This window comes from Hypanus sabinus, chromosome 9 (genome assembly GCF_030144855.1).
Source record: "Hypanus sabinus isolate sHypSab1 chromosome 9, sHypSab1.hap1, whole genome shotgun sequence".
In the NCBI taxonomy this organism is placed as follows: domain Eukaryota; kingdom Metazoa; phylum Chordata; class Chondrichthyes; order Myliobatiformes; family Dasyatidae; genus Hypanus; species Hypanus sabinus.
The window spans coordinates 144,525,302-144,551,796 of NC_082714.1; the positions used below are offsets into that span (position 1 = coordinate 144,525,302).

Below are 26,495 nucleotides of genomic sequence, written 5' to 3' on the forward strand. Positions count from 1 at the left end.
GACTGTGGAATGATTGTAGGTGCCAGATGGGTTAGTGAGTATTTCAGTAATTGCTGATATCCAGGGATTTTCGCGCACAATTGCCTCCAGAGCTTACAGAGAATGGTGTAAAAAACAAAAAGAAATCCATCAGACAGTAGTTCTGTGGATGGTAATGCCTTGCTAATGAGAAAGGTCAGAGGAGAATGGCCAGACTGGTTCAAGCTGACAGGAAGGAGGCAGTAACTTAAATAACCACAAATTACAGCAGAGGTGTGCAGAGAAAAGCATCTCTGAATGCACACCACATTGAACCTTGAAGTGGAAGGGCTGCTGAAGCAGAAGACCATGTACATACACTCAGCGGCCACTTTATTAGTGCGGGAGGTCCCTAATAAAGTGTCCTCTGAGTGTAAGTGTATGTGATGGAGGTAATAATAAAGAAAATGTTGAATTGATAATGTTTTAGAATTTAAAATAGTGATGTTTTTAATTAATGCAATTTGTCTCTGTGCAATACTTAGAAAATTATCAACACACAATAGCATCAAATTGGCCTGGGAACATTGAAAGTTGGAAATTTGGATTATTCTGCAATCATTTGTAGAACATGTTAATCTCATTCCTAATGGGTCCTCCAGATAATTGCTGATTGTATCATTCTATTATGGATTTATTATGTCCACAAGTAAATTAATCTCAGGGTTGCATATGGAGACTTAAGTGTAATTTGATAACATATTTACAATGAATTTTGAACTTTTGAACTTTGTTTGTGGATATGATGTCATGAACAACCAGCACATGGAGTTGGTGGCAATATCAAATCTACATGCTGCTGCATTAGATGTGCATGCAGGAATTCCTTTACAAAGATGGTAACCTATGCAGTTTTCACTGGACCTGCATGTGTATATCAGACTTCCTTCATGACCATTCAGTGATCTAATAATGCCTAAAATATGGGTGTAGTGTCAGTCAATATAAGATTCCCAATGACTCACTACATGACTTTATAACTTTGAAAGTTGGTCTTAATTTCTCATGTTATTGCTGGGTCTGCCTGTCCATCTCTTTATTTTTGCCATTTATTATTATTATTATTATTATTATTATTATCAAGTTTCTTTTCATTCTCATCCAAATGGGATAGCCTGCCAAGAACTCCCTGCCAAGCAAGAGTGATCAGAGACTTGCCAACACACCAAGTCTGGAGCTCCCATAGATTTAACTAGACAAGCTAACAAATTGCATTTGTTCATAATTTTTGGTGAAAATGCTGTTCATCTGCATATTTATTCTCCTTTTGTCTAGGCCCTTTCCCCTTTGAACTTATGAGGATACAAGTAGTTTTTGCAAAGCTAATATTCAAAAGAAAGGCTTTTCCTTCAAATTCCTCCGATTGGAAAATCGTCAAAGTGCCCCAAAATAAAGTAATTGTAATTGGAGAGTAATTGTATGACAGAATGCAGCTTTCATTGACCAAATCATTAAGACTTAGTTTTCATTGTTCTTTTATTAAGTGAAGACAGATGTGTAGCTGGAGGGAATTGGTGGTAGATCCCAAGAGCATAATTTCCTGACCCAATATGAGGAAAATATTTGCTAACTATTTGATGGTAAGGGCTCGGGAAACTCAAGATAGTGTGGAACTTGGAGGTCAGCTTTGAACTTGTGTTAAGCATCATTTTATTAAGATGCACTCTGATAAGTATTGAACTTGTGCTAAGCATCATTTAATTAATTAAGATATGCTCTTATATTCATGATATGTTACATGAATATACATATGAAAATGAAATACTTAAATAAAGAAGCAAAGTTACTAATTTGAAGTATCAGTTGCCATGAACGCAGAACAAGGAAAAGGAGTATACGTACTGACACTGAAGGCTGCCTGGAGCATAATGTAAGAACAGAAGGAAATAGGAGTATGAGTAGGTCACCCAGCCTTCATACCTGCCCAGCCATTCAGTATAATCACTGCCGATCTATCCCAACTCAGTTCTTCCTCTGTGCCAGACCTCCATAACCCTCAATTCCCAATCGTTCCAATCTTTCAGAAATGTATCTACCTCCACTTCCAGCACTTCTAATGACCTATCCTTTACAACTCTCTGTGTTATAGAAATCATCAGCCTATGCATGAAGAATGCACATTTTCCTTTTCAATCAGAAGATGTGACACTGCTGACGATGCTAGCCTTTTCTGTCTGAATTGAGGAGGCATTTAAGAATCAGCTTCATTGGTAGGTTTGGAGTCACAAGTGGTAAGGAAGGCAACTTTTCTCACTTGAATAAATGAACCACGTGGATTTTTATGACAGTAAAAATCAAGATGTTCAATGGTAACTCTTTACAGAGATTATTTTTTAAATTCAGATTTCTTTAATTACTTGAATTAAAAATTTCCATCTGTGATTTGAACACTAGTCACCAGTTCAATGAAGCTGTTAGTCCAGTACATTAGCTAATATACTTCCAAGGGCATAGGTATATGAACTTGCAGTGCAAAGTGTGTTGGGGGGTTGAGGTATGGCCATGCATGATGAGAACAGATAAGCTTAATAACTCTACTAAGTGTGTTGTGGGATTAACACTCAGTACACATGTTGTTTAGTCCTCTTTGATAGAAGTTCCAGACATATTAACATCTCATTCATCTGCTTGCACACAGCACCAGGAAGTAATTTAAAGTCATATAGTTATAGAACACTACAGCACAGAAACAGGCTATTTGACCCATCTACTCCGTGCCAAAGTATAATTCAAAATTCAAAATAATTTTATCACCAAATTATGGTACATATATGTTACCATATACAACCCTGAGATTCATCTTCTTGCAGTCGTACTTGATAAATCCATAATAGAATAATAATCATAATAGAATCAATGAAAGACCACACAAACCTGGGCATTCTGTCCAGTCACATTGACTTTCAGCTGTTCTATAGCCTTCCATGTCCCTCCCTACCATGTACTTATCCAAACTTCTCTTAAATCCTGCAATCAAACCTGCACCCAAGTTCGTTCCAAGCTCACACGACACTCTGAGTGAAGAAATTTCCTCTCAAGTTCCCTTTGCACATTTCACCTGTCACCCTTAATCTATAGCCTCTAATTCTAGCCTTATCCAGTCTCAGTGGAAAAATCAAACTTGCATTTACCCTACTTATATCTCTCATAACTTTGTATACTGCTATCAAACCTCCACTCATTCTCCACTGCTCCAGAGAAAGAAAGTCCTAACTTATTCATCCTGTTCCTATAACTGTTTCTTCAGTCCTGACATTTGTAGTAATGACAAATACATTGTAGTAATGTAGTAATGACAATATAACTAATTTCATGAAGGAATAGTTGCTTGCATTCTAATTGTCTTTGAATAGGTGGCAACAACTATAGTTTCTGCAAAGGGAAACATCAAATATAGGAGGAATATTTCTTCTGAATGCCATCATTGTTACTTCAGGGACTTGAGGTCCAATAGGAGCTCATTACAGTACAGGAGTCACTGGCACATCTGTGTTGAGCTTGTACACACTTAGTAATCTGCAACTCCCACTGAGTTGTATATACAAATCAAAGAAAAATAAGCCAAGAAAGCATGGCAAGAATATATATACCTGTACCAATTATGCTTTCCATTATATACCAAAAAGCTTTTCTTTTACATTGGAAATCACTGAAAGAAGAGAGAATCCGTTTTGCCTCTTGTTCCTTGTGGATGTTAAGAAGAGCCTTGTGAAAGGTACATTAATTTTTAGATTGTTGTTCATCTCTGAGATGCCTAAGCACTTCATGTTGAACTAATCCGTTATAAAAATTAGAAGTAGTACTAGGATATTTGTCTCCCTGACACTGCTCTCATTCAATAAAGTTTTAATTCAATTTCTTGCTTTCTCTCAAAAGACAGTGAAGAATGCCACTGAATTAGAAGATCTGGCTCTGTGTCTGAGGGCGACATGATGATTACTTGGTTCTGCGCTGAACTGAGATCGAGGCTGTGACCTGCTTGGGCTACTCCAGGTTTTGTATCTACGGGCTCACTTTGGTTCTGAATGTTGGGTGCTTTCATGTTTGCATGGTTTGTTTATTTTTCCTTGTATATTGGGTATTTGACAGTCTTCCTTTTTATGGGTTGTTTTGGGTTTCTTTGTTTTGTGGCTGTCTGTAAGGAGGCGAGTCTCTAGGTTGTATAATGTATACATACTTTGGATATAAATATACTTAGAAAAGAGCTACGCTCTGTCCGTCACAATAGACAGGACCTCCCAGTTGCCACCCACTTCAACTCTGCTTCTCATTCCCATCGAGATCTGTCCATACATGGCTTCTTCTACTGCCATGATGAGGCCAAACTCAGGTTGGAGGAGCAACACCTCATCTACCGTCAGGGTAGCCTCCAGCCTGGTGGTATGAACATTGAATTCTCCAATTTCCAGTAATTCCCTCCCCCTCCCTCTATCCTAGGTCCCTCTCTGCCTCTCTCCCCTTTCAACTTTCTGCTTCTTTATCTCTAAAGGTCTTTCATGCTTATCCCCTCCCCTCCCCCCTTTATCTTTTCCCTGATTGGTTTTCCACCTGGCGCCTCTAGGCCCTCCCCCCTCCCCTATCTCTATTACTGGGCATCGGCCCTCTCTTCCCCCCCCATTCCTGATGAAGGGTCTCGGCCCGAAACGTTGGCTACTCTTTTCTCACGGATGCTGCCTGACCTGCTGAGTACTTCCAGCATCGTGTACATATTCTTCAACTCTACTATCTCAGAGAAATTCTTGGAGTCACCTGTGACCAATGGATCACTAACAACAAAATATTCAAAAACACTCAGCAACAGGTAATGCTTTGCTAGTTGAGCTAAGTAGAGGATATGCTTCATGAAGGCCTCTTTCTATTGCCAACTGGAAAGGTCCACAGTTCAAATTAAGGCCAAAACTGATACAATGATGACAAGCAAGATCGGAAGATTCTGTATGACTGCTGACCCTTTCTACATCTGCTCAGTCAGGAGAAATGGACTGAAAAGCACTGTGAAACAATGTTTGTTATGGGTGTTAGTAATGTATTGCAGATTGGTTATTCCATTCTGATTCAGCTTCTTATTCCTTGTCCAGGATTATGCATTCATAATCAATCACTGTTATTTGAGTAGAGTTTGAAGAAATGTGCCTGTTTATTGAAGTGATTTTTCAGCTTGTGGAATGTTTTCCCTGTGTTCCCTAATAGTCTGCATTCAGGTCCAGTCTAACCTTAGAATATTGAAGTGACATTATCAATGCATTCCCCGGTAGAGCTGATTATCCTGGAATGTAAAGACGGCACAAATTTTACATAAGGGCAATGAATTATCTTGGACTACTTGACATTAAATGTCTAATTTGAACCATTTAGCTTCTGAGAAAGAAGGCCCACAAACCCACCACATTTGTGCACAGAAATACAAAAACTTTGTTCCTATTGGAATACTTCCTGTGCATTTTTATTCAAAATATCTTTTACAAAGCAATGGTTATTCTCAAGTTTTTCTCTGACTGCTATAATGTGAAGGTCATTTAAGGTTAAGAGACAACAGACAAGTCATACATGAGGGATAGATGAAAATAGCTGTTTCACTTGTAACATAATACACAGTGGTAGCATACTTGCTTAAAGAACAAATCTGATAAAGGCATATAGCAAATTGTAAAGGAAGATCAAAATCTTACATTACATTCTTTAAAGTAAAATAAAAACATTTTTATTTAAAAATTCATAATGCTTTGAGAAGTTTGAACTCTGGAATCAGTTCAGGGCTGAACTGAAATATTCAGTCCTTGGAGAACTTGCCTATAATGTTGGTGCTTTGGTGAGTGTGCATAATATTACCCTGTTAAAAAGGCATCCTGGAAATTGTCAAAAGGTATCAGCTGAATTAGACTGCACAAATGCTGATCTGGGTTCTGGCAAGCAGCTTAACTACAGTATATCACATGCTTGACTAAGATCACTTGGAGCACCTCTGATAAGCTATGACGTCAATCTGCACGTCTCTGCATCATTGTTCTGATGAATAGGTCAGCACAAGAACCAGAACATATGTGAACCATTGATCTTTTAATTAGCTATAAATTTAAAAGATAGACTACGCTATCATATCGTTTCTAAAATTCCATGGAGTGTCAAACAATCATTTCACTTCTGATCCTGTATTTATACAGTATACCTACCTATGGTTTTTATTTTTATAAGGGCAGATTATAAAGACAACTGGTTGTCTATCTGAAGATTATATAGTACTTAACTTCTATTAAAATGTTCAACTAACATTACAAAAAGTGAAAAGCAGAGTATATAAGTTTGAGGTGGATATGAGCATAAAAATAAGATATAGGCGCAGGATTCGGCCATCTGCACCATAGATGAAGATCAGAGATCTACTTCCAGTACCCTGTCCGAAATCACAATTTCAGTCAACACCACTAACTGGTTGTTATTATGTTCTGCCAATGGGAGTATGTAAACTGCTGCCCAGATTTTCCAAATTGTAGTGTGACTATATTTCAAATATTACTTCACTAGCTGCAAACCACTTTGGGAAGTCTGAAGACTGTAAAATACCCATAGTTATTATGTGCTTTTCTTTTGTTAAAGACAGGTAATCAGGTTTTGAAATAATTCTAAATCTAGCTGCATGTATATGCACAACGTGATGTTGAATTAATTCTCTGGCCACCATCAATTTGTAATAAGGTTATAGGTTGTAGGAAAGAAGATTATCTTCAAACAGCATGTTTCATTCTGTTCCATAACACTTTCCACTGTAATATCTGCCATTTACTCAAACAATCCTACAACTATACAAAGTCCTGTCACACAAGTTCGTTACCTTAAAAAGAGATGGTTATTTTGAAATTGAGCATCAAAAGTTCAATTTAGATTGATAATTTGAAGAATGCACATGAAAAATATTATTGTCAGAAGTTGTAAATGCTTCCTCTTTCCCTCTTCTTCCATTCCCCACTCTGGATCCCCTCTTACCTCTTCTCGACTCTTCTCTTCACCTGCCTGTCACCTTCCCCTGGTGCTCCTTCTCCTTCTCTTTCTGCCATGGTTCACTCTCCACTACAATCAGATTCCTTCTTCTTCAGCTGTTTACCTTTTCCACCAATCACCTTCCAGCTTCTCACTGGCTTGACCTATCACCTTCTAGCTTGTACTCTTTCCCCCCCCTCACCCCCGGAAAACTTCTTATTCTGGTTTCTTCTCCCTTCCTTTTCTGTCCTGATGAAGGGTCTCAGCCCGAAACGTCAACCACTTATTCAAATCCATAGATGCTGTCTGATATGATGAGTTTCTCCATCATTTTGTATGTTTTATTCTTTATTAACAGAAGTTAAAAGTTTGTTTACTCATATGTTTTAAAAACAATTTTATCCTCATAAACAAATAGCTGGTCTTGAAAAAAATGTAAAGGAGTTAGCAATTTAGTTATATTTTCTGTTTATAGGCATCTCTAGGGCATGATAAAAAGATCTTTATCCAGCTAAATTTGAAACAATACATTTCTTTGTTATAAATTGTTGACTTTCTTTCAAACAAGCTCCTACATATCATTATTTTTCTCTTGATCCACCAGGCTGTGCCTTCAAAGAAGTAGCAATCAACAAATTGATCTAAATTACAAAGAGCTTGAGGAGATTTGTTCAGAGGAGTGCACATGTTCCATTCTTAAAATCTCTGAGGATTTGTTCTTTAAAAGTAGAATGTTGTAAACAGAGTTTTGTGATTTGTCCAAGAAATATCTGGGCAGTCTCATACATCTTTAATTCAGTAACATTCTTCTCTGCCCTTTGAGGGAAAACAAGGTTCTGAGAATGAAAACCAGAACTAATCTCATCTGGCTAATGAAGTAATTATCAATCTGTGTCAAATTTGCTAATTAACAGTCAACACAAGTTAGGTTACTGTGTCAACAGTTCCTGAGAACCCTTTTTGTTTTACAAAGCCAAAAGGCAGAAGTCACAGTTGCTTTGCATTTTTTGTTTAAGAATGGAAATCAAAAGGTGATCTCATTCTTCATTTAAATATTGCTGAAATAACAATGTTTTTCATAAAACTTGTCTGCTTGCATTGTAAATGCAGCCAGTGCTTTGATTTGATCTAAGTGAAATTCAGCAATCGAAATTTGACGGTTAAGTAAAAAATGAACTTCAAATATTGGTGAGGTTTGAATGAATGGATATATGTAAAATTGCATTATTTACATCTTTTACTCTCAGCAAAATCACTTCTCTACTATTTTGTATATTTTTATGTATTGTGTCTGGATGTGTAATGCATACATACCTTTCATAATACCAATGGTGTTTTGTAGCTTTAGGATGTTTTGATGATGTTTACTTCTCTTCCCAAATACTTCCAGGAATGATGTAGATTCCTGCTCTGAAAATGTCTTGTAGTAATCATAATGAAGGTATTTCTAACCATTATAGAAGATTGGTCTGTACACAGCTGGAAGCATTGCATCTCGACCTAGAAGGGATTTGAAGACCGTGATTCGTTTGCAAAAGCGATTTGCAGGAATGTTCCAGGGATGAGGGAGAGCTGAAGAATCTTGGATTGTCCTCTTTAGGACTGAAAAGGCTGGGGCGGCTTGTGGGGAGCTGTGATAGAATGAATGGAGAGGAATTGTTTCCATTAGTGGAAGGGACAACAACCAGAGGGCATAATGCAGTTAGCAAAGAACCATGGCAACACAAGAAAATACACTTGCAGACATGAGCTGTGATCTGCCAATGTCTGACAGGGTGCTGAAAGTTGGTTCAGATTTTCTTTTCAGAAGGGAACTGGATCTATGGTAGATCAGTAGTGAAAAGTGCTGTCTGCTTTGTACCTGCAAATGACTGGTGCAGACTTCGGCCGCATGATCCTCCTCTTTGCTCCTCCTGCTCCAATCTATTACATGCCAACAGGATACTGTATAATCATTTTATTGCTCCTTTAATTTTGCTGACCTGACGATCTTGGAAAAGCAGGAGCGGCTACAGCAGCTTCGGCTCATGACTCCTCATGGAGGCGTTATAAGGTCTACTTAAAGCACGTTATTATCAGCTGCTCTGTAAACATACTGAAAGAATGATTCAGGTTCTTTAACAGTTCATTGGATGACCTTTTTAGTGGTTACATGAAAACAAACCAAAACTGCTGAGACTGAGTACAGGAATTAACACTGTATGACGAGCTTCCACATAACCGAGTTCCAATTTCAAAGAAGTATGTTTGATCCTTTATTACGAAACCAGCAAAGATGAACGACTTGGTATAGGAATACTAAAATAAGGCAAAACACACAAAATGCTAGAGGAACTCAGCAAGCCAGGCAACATCTATGGAAAAGTGTAAACAGTTGACATTTCAGGCCGAGACCCTTCATCAGGATTGGAAAGTCAGAATAAGAAGGTGTGGAGAGAGGAGGAGGAAGTACAAGGTAGGAAATGGTAGGCGAAATTGGGAGAGGGGGCGGGGTTGACGTGAAGAGCTGGGCAGATGATTGGTAAAAGTGATAATGAACTGGAGAAGGGGTAATCTGATGGGAGAAGAAAGGGAAGGGGGAGGAGCACCAGAGGGAGGCGATGGGCAGGCAAGAAATAATGTAAAGAGCAAGAAGGTAACAAAACTAAAATTAGTGATACAGCAAGAAAAGAGTAATTAACATTATATTAGCATAATTAAGCGAAGATCGTAATTAAGTGATCAACAAAAAAATATCGGCCCTGGCTCACTCCCTCTGAACTAAACTAATTAACTAGGCCAAAATGTGAATACATTTTATACTCATTTGCTTCTATCATGCCCTAACCCACATGACAAATTGCCCATAATAAATGCACAACACAAAATACAATACAGACGGGTAGAAAATAGATACATGACTCTGACAACTTTTGTTATAACAGTTCCCAGCACTATCCTGATGTATTATATCTTCATACACTTTTACCATTCACAGTATCATTGAACTCAGCTGGACTACACTGAGCAAGCAGATTGTGTTGCTGGGGAATGGTAGCAACATAAAGAAGAGTGGAATAGACTGGGGGCAAAAAAGAGGAAGAAGATAGCACCAGTGAACAACACTACCAAAAGTGACAGCCTCAAGACAGGTCACGAAGCAATTTCTTCCACTTCTTTTTATTTCAGATGTGGTTCTGCTCCTGTTGGAGCCTGTAATCTACATTCTAGCAGTGCAGTTTGGGCTGATTGGGCACTTTGCTGTCTCCGAGCGTGTTCCACGAGGTTGTAACCAAAGCACGTGGCACGGAGGCCAGTAAGCCAGGAGGTGGGGTACGAGTCTGTGATCGACTCTATCTCTTGCCTATTTTGCCAATTAATGTGCCAAGGAAAACTGAAATCACTGAGGTGGATGCAGAAGGCAGGAGAGTGTTCAACTGCTGGAGAAGGTGTCTGCATGTGGCGGTCTCTCGTTCTCCTTGTTCGATGCTCTCAAGGGAAGGTCCTTACTTTTGAATGATCTCTCTCTGCCACGCTGCTGTCGGCAGATGGTGCTGGAAAAAGTTATAATCACTGCAGATTGTAGATTATGGACTCTAATTCAGGTTTATGATGTGTTCTAATTTCTAGTTGTAGTGCTGGTCACACTTTTCTGTTACTACATTGAGGCAAGTTTTGAATTGGGAGGGACCCAGCGACAATGAATGCTGAGTTAAAATATGCCTTTTGGCCTCTGTGTTTTATAGTCTGTGTTTTTCCTATTTTTGTTGAAATTTGCAGAATTTTGTTTTGCATGTGGGGGGGGAGGGGGGGTTTGATGTTTGATATTTTTCCTTGAATGGGTTGGTTCCATGGTTGTTCTTTGTTTCGTGACTGTCTATGCAGAAAACAAATTTCAGGGTTGTATACTGCATACATACTTTAATAATAAATGTGCTTTGAAACTGAAAAATCCCCTCATGAATGGAAGTATCATCCTCATTACCTGCGCCTACTGGGAATAAATCGCCACTTTTCCTCTTTGATCCACGTCTGCATCAAAGCTTTGCATGTCTTTATTTTAATCCCACAGCCACATAAAAGAACCACTGGCACACACAATAACTCCAAGTGTGAACATGTGCTGTTTCCCAAAATCTTAAGCTTATTAGTTAGCTATAGTAATTACTCTTTCTCACAGGATGGAGCATATTCCAATGTTTTTTGGTGCACCCTCTTTACAGTTAGAAGGACAGAGGTGGCCCTCTTCCTGAAACAAACGATTTGCTTAAGGTTGCAGTATTTCGGTCCAGTCCTTCCTACAGTAATCAGAGGGATTGGAAAATTGACAGAATCACTCTGTCATCACAAGATGAGACCATCTATTTTGATGTGCTTCTGTGAGCTGGTAGAGCTCTTTGCTGGATTTTAGAAATAGTGGCTAAATAGGGAAAATATTCAACCAAAATCTAGAGACAAAGACATTTATTTCTACAGTGATTTTAAAAACTTGAAATCAATGGAAGTTCTGGAAGTACTCAGCAGGATGGGCAGCATCTGTGGCGAGAGAAACAGTTTTATGAAATGATGATCTTCTGAATAAAGTTTATTGATCAGCTGAGTCGTTAATATTTTCCATTTTTATTACAGATTTGATCATCTAAAGATTTTCTTATGTTTTTCAATTTAAGTTTTTGATCTCAATTAATCTATCTTAAAATATCTATAAAGGCCATCTACTAAATACTGATTTGAATGGAGTGATTAACCATGTAATTGAATACGGTATTTAATAATTGTAATAAATTTAGACCAATTTGTAGAGATCTGTTTTTGCTTTGAGATGAAAGTGTCTTTTTTTTTCTTTTGATCAGTGTCAAAACAGCCAAATTAAATCCACTGTAGTAAAACAATAAAACATGAAAACTTCCAAAGGGTGAATACATTTTTTATAGGCACTGTATTTGTCACATGTCACCATCAAAACATACAGTAAAATGTGTTGTTTGCATCAAATCAGATCAGCAACAATTGTGCTGGGTGGCAGCCCACAAGAGTTGCCATGCTTCGAAGCCAAACTAGTGTGCCCAGAACTCACTAACTCTAAATACGAGTCTTTGGAATGTGGGAAGGAACCAGAACACCCAACTGGGTCTGTGGTCTGTGGACTGGACTGTAGTTCCAGGTCGCTCCCTTTTCTGTTGTTATTTTGGAATACTTTGTATCAGGGTGGCCCGAAAATAATAAACACTGAGCCGCACTGAAAAAGGACTCTTTTGCGTTTATAAAAACTATATTCTGTGTTTTTGCTCATTCTTTCTTGTTGCCATTTGCTTGATTTGTTCTTTGCATGGAGGGGGAGGTCTTGATCTTGTTGCCATTTACATGATTTGTTTTTTGCGCATGGGAGGGGGTTTGCTGTTTTTCTTTGAGTGGGTGCCTTGGTTTTTGTGTTGTGGTTGTCTGTGGAGAAGACGAAACTCAGGGTTGTATACTGCATACATACTTTGATAACAAACATACTTTGAATCCATACAGACAGAGGTGGGAATTGCTCTCCGATCTTACAGCTGGCTCTGCAATAGCGTTATGGTAACTGCTATGCTAGGAGTTACTCAGTTATGGATGGACTCTCATCTAAACATTTTTGCCAATGTGACAATCCCAAAAACGAGAAATTAACATCAGAACATTTCTTATTATAGCTTTTGTCAATGTATTGACTTGCAGCTGACATTCAAGTAACTGATTAGATGGAAAATAAAAGTGTTGTGCCAATCAACCTTGAAGTGGACCTATGCTTTCTGCTCTCCATCTCCTTAATCAAGGTGTGATCTTGGACTTTTGGGACAGCTATGGGCTGTTTCCCATCACAAAAATAGGGAAACATAGCAATGTGGTTATTTCCAAAATCAGGATGAATTGGAAAGGGTATGTCTAAGTGGAGCACAAAGAAAGAATTGACAAGGTTTGGTCTTGTGTTGTCTTCCACTGAAAGTGATGGCTGTGGCCGAGGAGATTAATTTAGTCAAAGTCAAATGTTGAAGTCGACTTAGTTGACATAGACACAAGGACAGATATGCTCAGGTGCAATGAAAACTTACTTGCAACAGCATCACAGGAAAAACAAAAGTTCACAAGTAAAACAAAAATTATACAAGAAATACAATTAGAATTTTTAAGAAGTTCTTTTCTCGCAAAATGGTCAGAGTGATCAGGGTTGTGTTGGTTGATTGAAGAGCTGAAGAGTTGAAGGGAAGTACCTGTTGAAATGGGTGGATTGGGAGTTCAGACCTGTATAGGTGGCAGCTGTGTGAAGGTGAGATGGCCTGGATAGCGGGGGCCTTTGATAGATCTTGCCTGCTTGAGATCATTCCTTGTGTATCAATGTTTGGGAGGGATGTACCCATGATGTATTGGGTGGAGTCCACTACTCTATGGTTGCTGCTCATGACATGAGATGATGTATTTGTTGAATTTATGGTGAGATCATTAGGTCACTGGATCTTTATTTTATTTTGCACCATACCGTAGTACTCAACACAATGCATTCATTGACTCCTATAGTTTCTGGGACCCAATAGGATACACAGAATTCTGCTATCTGGTAACACCCCCTCATTTCAATGTTCTAAAGCTGGAATGAAGCGACTTTTCATTCCAGCTGTTACCTGCCATTTATCACCTGCTCCAGCACAAGGCTTTCTTCTTATCTGTTGAGTCTTAACTCTGAGACTTTGTCTCCTCTGGCTCTGAGTAACAACATCAGCTGGATAGGGAAATAAGAATGGATTCAGCCAAATGTGAAAAAGTGATTCACTTGATTTATAGTGTCATCAGGATAGGAGGATAATTGGGCTGTTTTTTTCTTTGCAAGAATCATCCGTTCAGAAATCTAATTCTATATTCTCCTTTCTGACTCTATTAACTTCAGAATTTTATAAGTTTTGATGACATCCACTCTCACTTTTTCTTTTAAAGAAAGAAGGGCACAGTCCCTAGCCTTATATAGGGTTCCAACCCAAAATACTGATAATTCCTTCTCTCCCACACACTAACAGACCCTGCTCAACCCACTGAGTCCCTTCGGCAGATAACTGTTTGTTTCTCCATTTTCTAGCTTTTTCAGTCTTTTCAGTTTCTCTTCATGTGGCAAACCCAGCATTCCTGGAAAGAGTCCAGTGAATTTCTGCAGCACTCTCACCATGGCAATAACATCTTAGTAATGAGATGAAAATGCTACACAAGATTCTAGGTATGGTTTTACTAAGCCCCTATAAAAAGTCATAAGATTTATAGGCACCTATATTCAAATCTTCTCATAACAAAAGCTCATATACAATTTGCCCACCTACTCACCTGTTCCACTCACATGTTGGGCTTCAGCGATTTGTGTACAATCACACTCAGGTCCCTTGTGAACGTTAATGCTAACCAACTTCTTTCCATTTGAAAATGCACTGTTTTTCTGTACCAAAGTGGATGGTGTCATGTTACGTTACACCAGTAGAAGTTCTTAACCTTTCCATGTTCATGTTCATGTTCTCTTTAAGCCTACCTATGTGTTGTGGTTGGTCTGGAGTTCTTTTTTTGTTGCGGGGCTTGGGGAGGATACTAATTTTACATATCTTCAATTTGGGTGCTTTCTCAATTATCTTTTTTTGTATTATATTATTATTGTATGTTTATTTTTGCACTGCATTAATGTTCTTCATTTTGATCTGGGTTTTTTTTTTATCTGTAGCGATGTAGAAAATGTATTAAAAAACTAATTTAAAAAAAAGCCTATCTGTGTTCTTCTACCTATCCACTATCCAACCCAGTCTAGTACAGGCAGCAAACTAGAAACGTGACATTTTGTCTCCTTCTTAATGATATAGACAGTGAATAGCTGAGCATGTCCTGATCCCTGCGGTGGACACAACCTGCCAACCTGAGGTGTCTCATTATCTATGCTATTTTTTTTGTCTGATAATCAATTCTCTGTCCATGCCTGTGCCTTACCACAATTTCACATGCTGTAATCTTGCTAATCAACCTCTTGTGTTGAGCCTTGGTTAAAATCTTCCAGAAAACCTCTGTTCAAAGTAAATTTATTATCGAAGTAGATATATATCCTACTTGAAATTCATTATCTTACAAGGGGAAAACTGCAATAGAATTTATGAAAAACTCTGACATATTATCAAAGTGCCTATGTCACCATATACAATCCTGAGATTCATTTTCTTGTGGGCATACTCAGTAAATCCAAGAAATATAATAGAACCAATGAAAGACCACACTGAACAGGGTGGACAAACCACCAATGTGCAAAAGACAACAAGCTATGTAAAGGCAAAAGAGAGAAAAATAAATAATAATAATAATAAATAAGCAATAAATATTGAGAAAGTGAGTCCATAGGTTGTGGGAAAAGTTCAGTGATGGGGCGATTGAAGTTATCTCCACTGGCTCAAGATGCTGATGGTTGAGAGGTAATAACTGTTCCTGAACCTGGTAGGGTAAGAGCTGAAGGTCAAAACCTTCTTCCTCAATGCAGCAGTGAGAAGAGAACAGTCATAAATATAAAACAAGAAGAGCAGGGAGCTAAGCACACAGTCAAATAATGTACCTGTGCTGATGGAGATTATGGAGGAGATGTTGTTGCCAATCCAAACTGATTGGGTTCTATAAGTGAGGAGTTTGAGTAACCAATTACGCAAAGAGATATTTCAGTCAAGTTTTGAAGCTTGTATATTAGCACTGAGAAAATGTTAGTATTGAATGCCAAGCTGTAGTTGATAAAGAACATCGTGATGTAGGCATCTTTGCTGTCCAGGTGTTCCAGGGTTGAGTGAAGAGCCAATGACCTGTTGCGATGGTTGGCAAATTGGAGTGCATCCTTCTCAAGCAGGAGTTGATGTGTTTCATCACCAGCCTCTCAGAACACTGTGTCACTGTGGATGTAAGTGCTACTGGACGATAGTCATTGAGGAAGGTTACTATGTTCTTTATAGGCACTGGTATGATTGAGGCCTGACTGAAGTGTACAACACAGAAACCTTTGCCAAACCCAACTTCCTGCACTTGAATTACTGTTGTCACCTAACTCTTTTTTTCATCATTCAAGTTTGTCCCATCATGGAAGAACTGAGATACTACCTGATCTCAATGTGCTTGTTAAATTATCGATTTTCCAACAATTCTAGCCTAATTCTCCCAGATGATCTTTCATCCAAGTGTCAAACCTACTTAGCTGGGAGTATGAGTATGTAGATTCACTGCCTCATTAGACTTAGCTCACTGCCTGTGTCTTTGTTTTTAATTCTGCTTCTATGATTTTGATAAATTTTTTGCAGACAAGTAGTGCTCAAAATTGCCTTTGCCAGTGGGGACCTTGCAAGTAATTTTAAAGCATACTTTTTGTTTTAGTAATGAACTTAATTAATTCCATTTTATTGCCAGTATTGTTCAGTACTGACATGGTTTGTGTTTATCCTGTCAAATGCCAGGTTAACTGTCTCAGTACATTTTAACCAATGTGCTAAGATGTTGTACTTACCATTAGACCATACGCCATAGAAGCAGAATTAGGCCATTCAGCCCACCAAGTCCATTCCAGCATTTCTTTATGGCTGATCCCAGATCCCATTCAACCCTATACACCTTCTCTCTCACCACATCCCTGGATGCCTGAGCAATCAGGAATTTATCAACTACCTCTTTAACTGTACCCATGGACTTGAACTCCACCACAGACTGTGGCAGAACATTTCACAGATTCATCACTCTTACTTCTGTTCTAAAAGGTCTCCCCTCAATTTTGGAGCTGTGTCCTCTAGTTCTGGATATCCCTACCAGAGGAAACATCCTCTCCACATCAACCTTATCCAGTCCTATCAACATTTGGTAGGTTTCAATGAGATCCCCACGCATTCTTCTGAATTTCAGTAGGTGCAAGCCCAAATTTGCCAGGCACTCCTCAAATGTTAACCTCTTCATTCCTGGAATCATTCTCGTGAAACTCCTCTGGACTCTCTCCAATGACAATATCCTTTCTGAGATATGGACCCAAAACAGTTGACACTATTCCAAGTGCAGCTTGACATGTCTTATAAAACTTAAGCATTATCTCGTTGTTTTTATATTCTATTCCCCTTGCATTTGTCTTTACCACAAACTCAACCTATAAATTAACCTTCAGGGAGTCTTGCACAAGAACATCACCTAAGTGTCTCCTATCTAGCTCCCATGCCCAAGGACTCCTAAGCCCCTCTGCACCTCTGATGTTTGAATTTTCTCTCTATTTAGATAGTCTGCATGATTGTTCCTTTTACCAAAATGTATTATCATCCATTTCCCAACACTTTATTCCATTTGCCACTTCTTTTGCCCATTCTTCCAATTTGTCTAAGTCCTGCTGCAAATGCACTGCTTCCTCAGCACTGCCTACTCCTCCACCTATCTTGGTATCATCTACAAACTTTGCCACAAAGCCATCAATTTCATTTTCTAAATCATTGACAAACAATGTGAAAAGTAGCGGTCCTAATATTGACCCCTGAGAAACACCATTAGTCACTGGCAGCCAACCAGAAAAGGCCCCCTCTATTCCCACTCACTGCCTCCTGTCTGTCAGCCATTCCTTTATCCATGTCAGTATCTTCCTGTATCACCATAGGATTTTATCTTGTTAAGCAACCTTATGTGAGGCACCTTATTAAATGCCTTCTGAAAATCCAAATAAATGACAAAAACTGCCCCTCTTTTGTCCACTCTTGTCCTCTTTTGTCCTCTTTTGTCCTCTTTTGTCCACTCTGCTTGTTATTCTTTGAAGAATTCAAACAGATTTGTCAAGCAATATTTCCCTTCGTAGAAACCATGCTGACTTTGACTTATTTTATCATTAGTCTCCAAGTACACTGAAACCTGAATAATGGACTCCAACACTTTCCCAACCACTGAGCTTAAGGTAACTGACCTTTAATTTCCTTTTTTTTGCCTTCCTCCCTTCTTAAAGAGTGGAGTGACATTTTCAATTTTCCATTACTTTGGTACCTTTCCAGAATCAGGTGGTTCTTGAAAGATCATGACCAATGCATGTCTTATCTCTTCAGCAACCTCTTTCTGACCTCGGTCCTGATTGGCTACCCCTTCAGTTGACCTTTGAATTCTATTGGCTCTTTGGAGTTTGTAGATGGCATCTATTTTGATATGTTTGTTTACATACTTCCAAAATAATTTCTGTACCTGTTTCATGCTTGCCTGTGCCAGAATCTTCATGGTTTTCTAGTTGAAGTGGTGTCCTTCTTGGTCTTCATGCAACAGTGTATCATGCCTCTGTGCCACCAGTGTGAGCCAAGGAAATGCGAGCCAATAGAATTCAAAGGTCAACTGAAGGGGTAGCCAATCAGGACCGGGGAGGGGAAGGAGGTGGGGAGTGGGGATATAAACCCAAGCACTCCCAGAGCAATACACCAACAACTGCCCATTGAGGATGTTACCTCAGCTGGTGAAGAAATGTCTGAAAGCTAATTGGCAAGCTCAGTGAAGACTGCAACATCAAAGGAAAAGCCTTTTCAAGCCTTTGGTGAAAGTGATAAGCTTTTGAGTATAGTATTGATGTAACTGTGTGGGTGGCAAGATACTCAACTCTAAGATCTTGCATTGCTCAGAAACACCGTTACCTATGTGCAGGATCGAGGGTGGCTGTCTGCCTGGCCAGCTTGGACCAGGAAAAGGCCCTCAACAGGATTTCACACACATAATGGATGTGCACTCCAAAATGGTTTTTGGGGAGGGAATCAGAAATTGGACACAACTGGTCTACGCGGATATCCGTAATGCAGTCTAAATCATTTGGGTGGGAGATGGATTGCTTCTCCTTCTGGTCTGGAGGCAGACAGGGTTGTCCACTCTGCCCTGTCTTGCTGCATGGAAACCTTTGCCAAATCTACCAGGAGGGATGAAAGCATAAGAGGAGTGATATTGCCGGATCGCAGAAGCACACAAGTTAAAACCTCCCTCTATGTGGATGACGTTGCTGTGCACTGCTTGAATCCATGGTCAGTTGATAAATTGATAAGCATCTGTGTGAGTTGGCATCAAGAGCCATAGTAAACCATAGTGCCGTACACTGGCCTGACTGATCCAATGTCTCCTTCCGTGACAGGTGCTGCAAATCTGGTTCAGGGGGGCTGAGATGTGTAACTAGAACTGCCTGGAGCAGATTGGAAAGGCAAAATCAAAACTGGGTCTATGCAGTGGTACTCTGTAAATAACTGGGAAGATCTTGGCCATCAGATGCAGTATGCTCGAAGGGCTGCTATACTTGCAGTCGGTGTGGCCTGTTCCTCACCCCTCAGCTCCGGTACTCACCCGGCGTACATTCCAGTTCATCTTCTTGGGTCTAAGACAGAGAGAGACTGATGGGTCAAGATGCTCAAGTCCTCAGAAGGGGGACACAAGTGTACAATCCTTGATCTCATTTTGATGTCCACATTTCTGTTTGGCTGTATTAGGCTGCTTGTGGACTTAGGGTTAGTTAGGTACTGCCTGTTACACTGCTGGTGCTTAGGGCAATAATGAAGGCCCTCCATCTCTGTCTATCCTTGGTGTTACGATCCAGCAACAATGAATATATAATTAAGACAGGTTTTTTATGACAAGTAAAACATTTATTAGACACTGCTAAAAAAAACACAAAAGTAAACAAGCGACTAACTTAACCGGAAGTCAGCTGCTACACGGCAGCTCGAACAGTTCTTAAAGCGTGAAATGTGAACTCAGTTCTTTAAAGTAGTATTGCAAAAAGTCCAAAATGATTTACAGTCAGTTAGGAGAGACCTTCCTTGAAGTAATAAATTCTCTTTCGTGACGTTACTGCTGATCCCAGCCGAAGAATGCATTGCAATGAAGGAAATAAAACAGCTTATAGCCACTGACCTTTCCTTGGCAAAACTCTGCATCCAACTCTTTCTGCTCTTTTAGCAGGAGCTATCTCGGACACGGGTTACTAACTCCTTGTACGACGATTGAATAAGGTCGAATCTGTTTTACCGCCGATAACATCAACTTTCCTCGATCCTTCAGCTTCCCGAACTTCCATAAACCTTCACTCTCCGACTGGACTCTTACTGGCAGCAACTTTCAAAACTGCTGGCACAACAATTCTTACAGTAGAAATTAAAACTCCACTTTTAAAACGAAACTGCGTCATAAAATCAAATATGCAGCAGAATGGAGTCACTGACGACTTAAGCCATGAACTAATCTCCGTCACAGGGAGGGGTTCTCCTTTTATACCTGTTGAAACAGGCCATCACATGACCTCTCACTGGCGGGAAAATTACATCACTCCACCATCACAAGGCCATTACATCATGCCCAGCAGAGCCTCAATTACATCATGGTCATGTGACAGTCACAGGATACTCACGGGTACGTAACATTGGCTATATACTATCACACACAGATATAGAAGGATTCTTCATCGCTGTTTCAATAACAATTTTTTTTACCAGTCAGGGTTGTTAGCCCTGAGTTGAACCCTTGAACCTAGAGGACTGGTGGACCTCTCCTAGTCTGGCCTCTACCCTTAGATCTGTTTTGCATGGATGACCCTACCAAGAGCCAAAGCATAAAGCCCTGACCCCAAACAAGAGGAAATTTGCAGATGCTGGAAATCCAAGTAACACACACAAAATGCTGGAGGAACTTAGCAAACCAGCCAGCATCTATGGAAATGTGTGAACAGTTGATATTTCAGGCTGAGACCCTTCATCAGGACTCTGATATCACAGCATCTGGAGCTCTGACTCCTGCCAACATAGCTCTCCAGGTCAACGAGGCATGCAAGCCTCCAAACCATGACAAGTTTGTGGTCCTTTTGGAACAGACTCAAATAACATTGACACCAATGTTGCTATATACTGAAGTTCAGCCTTGTCCGTGGTTTTGTGGAAGATAGGCCTGGGCTTTTTACAAAGCCATGTCCCATTTAGCTGGATGTTGCCGCAGTACTCGACCTTTGTGGAAGAGTTCTTGTGTGTAGTCAGCTCTGAGCATTAGTTCATTAGGCAGTGATCAGTGTGGAATGTACTGCAGACACTGCAGGACAGGGTCACTCTACCAGTTCATTTTCAAATTCATCTGCAACTTGTCACTGTTCAGTTATTATGTAATCTTGAAAGCAGAGACTGATGCCAACCAGAGACTAATTATCAAAACAAAATGTCAATATTCAGTTACAATTTGTTAATAGCTAACTCCTGAGGAGAAAGAATTGGCTATTAACAAATTGTAGCTGAATATTGGCATTTCTTGAAGATCTTTTGGTGACATGGATATCAGCAGAAATAACTTTGCATGAATTGACAAGTTTATCGGTTCACATTTACAGTATCTTCAATGATGGGGTGACCAGTCCATTGTTTTATATTTTAGCAATACCTCATGGAGTAGGCCCTTTCAGCCCTTCACACCATGCCACACCACCCCAGCAAACCCTGACAAATCTGATAAACACTAATGTAACCACAGAACAATTTATAATGACCAATTAACCTACGTGGTATATCTTTGGACTGTGGGAGGAAACCAGAGCACCCACGGAAGAGCTACTTATTCCATGTACAGGGAAGTACAGAGACTTCTTACAGAACTGTGCTGGAATTGAATTTTGAACTCCAAAATATCCCAAGCTGTAATGGTGTTGCACTAACTGCTATGGTACCATGGCGTTGTGCTTGGATCTTGCCTTCATTGATGTTAAGTGATGGTTAGATGTTGGTTTGAGCCTTTACCTCATTAGTTAGTCATTGCTATGGGGAAATTAGAATCATTCCATGGAGAGGTTTCAGAAATCAAAGGTAACTTGGGCTTGATTTCTTAAAAGCCGGTGGAGGCCCAGATAAAATATAAAATGAAATGGAGCATACTTTTTAAAGTAAGTTGTTGTAATTTTTAATATTTTGGAAAACCTTCTAATACGTGCTGTGAGAAGTGACATTAGTACAAACTTTCTCTGCTGCTAACTGTAATATTTGCTGTAGTTTTGAAGTTCTATCACTTTGCAGGACCTATTAATTTATTGAAAAAAACTTGCAGTTGCATCCCTGCTCAATAATGATGGTATACTAATGGAAGTCTAATTCTTATTTCTAAGTGAAAATAAAAAAGATGTTTGGTTTTTTTTTTGCTTCCTTTTTGGGCCCCTGCACTGAAAACAGTCATTGGCTTGAACGTTTGGCAGAAAACCTACTTGCAGGCTACTGCCAATACTACTTTTGAGCTGGCTTCTGGAAAGTGCACAGAGTGGCCCAGGGTGATTATTTTAATTCATGTCCTCCCCAATTGACATGACTAAAGCTGGCACCTTTCTTTGGGGTATAGTGAGGGTTCTGTATAGTGTTACTCCATGAAGGAGCAGCGTTGCAGAAATTTCTCATAAACCTTGTTATATTTCAATATACACTCTGTATTATTATCACATGTTGAATATAAGCCAGTCCAAAATTCAATTATTTGCTTCAATTTCTGGCAACTGCAAGGAAAATACAAATCCCATCCAAGCTGTGTCATCAAGTAACCTCACCAACTTGATTATAATTTACACGCATTTAACTGTTATTCAATGCAACTTGATAAAGTACTATTTGATCATTATTGGGGCCTTTTTCTACCCATTTATAAAATTCCTCATTTTAGCCAAAAAGCTTCCTCGGAGCATAGTAATACAGGAATGCAGGTATTTATCTAAACATAATATTCATCTAAATCAGGGTTTCCCAACCCTTTTTTTAATGCCATGGACTAACACCATGAAGCAGGGGGTCCATGGACCCCAGGTTGGGAACATCTGATCTAAATGCAATTGTTAATATAATGCCATGTATAGGACTTTATTTTGCTTGACATTGTAACTTTCCTGAGGAAATTAACTATACCATATTAAAGAAAATAAACCAGATGGACCCATAGAATTAGGTAAAGCAACAGTCCGTATATATTTCCAGACTGTGATTAAAATATACTGCTAGTGAACAATGAACCTGCCACAAACATCTTAATTTCTCCTTGGGGGAAGAAAATGCATCTTAAGGGTAATGTGACCTTCTGCGTCATGCTTGTCAAAGATGTACAATGCTTCTAAGAGAACTAGGTTAAACCGATTCAGGAAAATGATTTACTGTTTCAATGAGCAACTAGTGGTGATGTTGGAAATGAAATTCGCTGAGTGATCTTTGACCCTGCAGAATTCCATTTTATTTTCATTTGATAAATGTATCTCTTTTCATCTCATTCTCTCAAATCTTATGTCTTAACATAAAAGTCTGGCCTGTAGAGAAACCCAGGGCACTCCGTGAGTGTTCAGCTGGGGACCCCTCTGGGTTTGAGAGTAATTATTTGACCTTCAGTTCTCCCCTGTGACATGGTCAAACTTTGTGTGAAAATATTTGATTGCCCTGAAAAAGGCTGGTGACCTCTCCCACTGTTCTGAAATGCTGATTGGCAGGGCTATGGTCTCTTATCCAGACCACTTTGGCTAAAGAGGCACATACCTAACCTTTGTATCAACCTCAAAATCTGATATTACCATACGTAATCCTTATTTACTAATACACATGTGCTGAAAATCAAAGAACTATAATGCATTTTGTTCTAATGCTGTTATAAATACAATCTGGGAAGTTTTCTGCTGCCTGATGGTCTAATGAAAGAGAAACTCACAGCAGTGGATAATTATTGAAAAAATGTGTGAACCACTTTTGAATGATTTTTGCCTCCTTTTTTTACTATTACTCCCAGACCTTGCTACTCCAAACTAATTTGGTATGCAAGAGTAATAATAATAATACAAAAGAGCTTCATTGCTTCTGCAAATAAAACATTTTATATTTTGTAGTAACTCTGAAACGTTCTTATCATTGTATCAGCAAAAGATGGCATCTTTCAATAGCTTATTGAACTTGAAGACATGACTAGAAACATAGAAAAACCTACAGCACAATACAGGCCCTTCAGCCCACAAAGTTGTGTCGAACATGTCACTATCTTAGAAATTACTAGGGTTACCCATAGCCCTCTATTTTTCTAAGCTCCATGTACCTATCTAAAAATCTCTTAAAAGACCCAATCTTATCTGTCTCTACCACCGTCACCAGCAGCCCATTCCATGCACTCACTACTCTCTGCATAAAAAACTTACCCCTGACATCTCCTCTGTACCTACTCCCCAGCACCTAATACCTGTGTCCTCTTGAGATAGCCATTTCATCCCTGGGAAAAAGCCTCTGACTATCCACACGATCAATGCCTCTCGTCATTTTATACACCTCTATCAGGTCACCTCTCATCCTCCGTTGCTCCAAGGAGAAAAGACCAAGTTCACTCAATTTCTCCTTATGGTTGAAAACAAATTTCCTCCTCCACACTTCTTCTATTCATCACTCTGTCCCTTAACTCTTTTTACCTGCCTGTTACCTCCCTTGAAGTTCCCTCCTCTTTCCCTTTCTCCTATGGTCCACTTTCCTCTCCAAATCAGATTTATTCCTCTCCAGCCCTTTACCGTTCTCACCCACCTGGCTTCAACTATCACCTTCTAGCTAACTGCTCCCCCCCACCCCCCCAGCTTTTTAATTCTGCCCTCTTCCCCTTTCCTTTCCAGTCCTGAAGAAGAGTCTCAGCCCAAAACATCAACTGTTTACTTGTTTCCATAAATGATGCCTGACCTGCTGCATTCCTCCAGCAGTTTGTGTGTGTTGCTTTGGATTTCCAGCATCTGCAAAGTTTTTTTCTTCTTTCTTCTTGCTCCCTTTCTTAAATTCCAGTGCTCTTCTTTGAGCACCATTTCACTGTGGTATGTGCATTTAGCAGGCCTGCTGGTGGGGGTGGTGTTGTGAATCAACCAATCACATCCAGCAGACTTTCAACAAATTTCTTATTTTTCTAATCAACGTGTCTCTGGGGAGCCAGGACTAAATAGGGTGACCTTATAGTTGTATGTGTTGAGTAATTAATGTAATGTTGATTGGTCATTTGAGGGGTGTGGTATCTTACTCTGGCACTGAGTCTGGCCCCATGGCTCAGAAGGGTAGGGAACTAAAGAGAATGGCTGCAGTAATAAGGGATTCTATAGTTAGGGGGACATACAGGTGATTTTGTGGACGTGAAAAGGAAAAATAGATGGTAATTTGCCTCCCATGTGCCAGCGTCCGAGATGTTTCTCGACACGTCCCCGATATCCTGAAATGGGAGGCTGAACAGGCAGAATTTGTGGTACATATTGGTACCAATGACATGGGAAGAAAAAGGGAAGAGTTCCTGAAAAAAATGTATAGGGAGTTAGGAAGAAAGCTGAGAAGCAGGACATCAAGGGTGGTAAACTTGGGATTGATGCCTGTGCCCCATAACAGTGAGGATATCAATAGAACGAGGTGGTGCATAAATGCTTGGCTGAAGATTTGGAGCTGGGGGCAGTGATTCAAATTTCTGGATAATTGGGACACCTTTTGGGTCAGGAGGGACCTGTTTAAACAGGATGGGTTGTACTTGAATATACTAGCCAATAATATAAAGCAGGCTACCAGAAGTTTTTTCAGTTATATAAAGTATAAAAAGGAGGTGAGAGTTGACATCGGACCACTGAAAAATGATGCTGGTGAGGTAGTAATGGGGGACAAAGAAATGGCAGATGAACTTAATGGATACTTTGCATCTGTCTTCACTGTGGAAGGCACTAGCAATGTGCCAGAGGTCTACAAGTGTCAGGGATCGGGAGTGAGAGCCATTGCTATTACAAAGGAAAAAGTGCAAGGCAAACTCAAAGGTCTTTACCTGGGTAAGTTACCTGGGCCAGACAGACTATATCCCAGAGCCCTGAGAGAGGTGGCTGAAGAGGTAATGAATGTATTGGTCATGTTCTTTCAAGAATCATTTGATTTTGGCAATGTCTCGGAGGACTGGAAGATTGCAAGAGTCACTCCACTTTTTTTAAGAAGGGAGGAAGGCAAAAGAAAGGAAATTAAAGGCCAGTTAGTCTAATCTCAGTGGTTGGGAAATTGTTGGAGTCCATTATTAAGGATGAGGTTTCAAGGTACTTGGAGACTAATGATAAAATAAGTCAAAGTCAGCATGGTTCCTGTGAAGGGAAATATTGCCTGACAAATCTGTTAGAATTCTTTGAGGACATAACAAGCAGAGTGGACAAAGGAGAGGCATTGAAGGTCATTTACTTGGATTTCCAGAAGGCACTTGATAAGGTGCCACACGTGAGGCTGCTTAACAAGATAAAATCCTATGATGTTACAAGAAAGATACTGGCATGGATAAAAGAATGGCTGACAGGCATGAAGCAGCGAGAGGAAATAAAGGGGGCCTTTTCTAGATGGCTGCCAGTGACTAGTGGTGTTCCTCAAGGGTCAGTATTGGGGCCACTGCTTTTCACATTGTTTGTCAATGATTTATTGAATTGAATTGACTTTATTACTTATATCCTTCATATAGTGAGGAGTAAAAATCTTTACATTATGTCTCTGTCTAAATATGCAATGTGCAATTTA

At 39.5% G+C, this 26,495-nt stretch overlaps 1 long non-coding RNA gene across 1 annotated transcript in view; it reads right to left on the bottom strand.

Annotated features, from left to right (window-relative positions):
• Window positions 1-20,156, bottom strand: part of LOC132398937 (uncharacterized) — a 64,667-nt gene extending 44,511 nt beyond the window's left edge. Inside the window, exons 1-2 of the long non-coding RNA XR_009513849.1 lie at window positions 19,879-20,156; window positions 19,312-19,342 (exon numbers count right to left, since the gene is read on the bottom strand). This is a non-coding gene — a long non-coding RNA (uncharacterized LOC132398937). The remainder of the gene's footprint in view (window positions 1-19,311; window positions 19,343-19,878) is intronic.
• Between the last annotated feature and the right edge of the window lie 6,339 nt (window positions 20,157-26,495).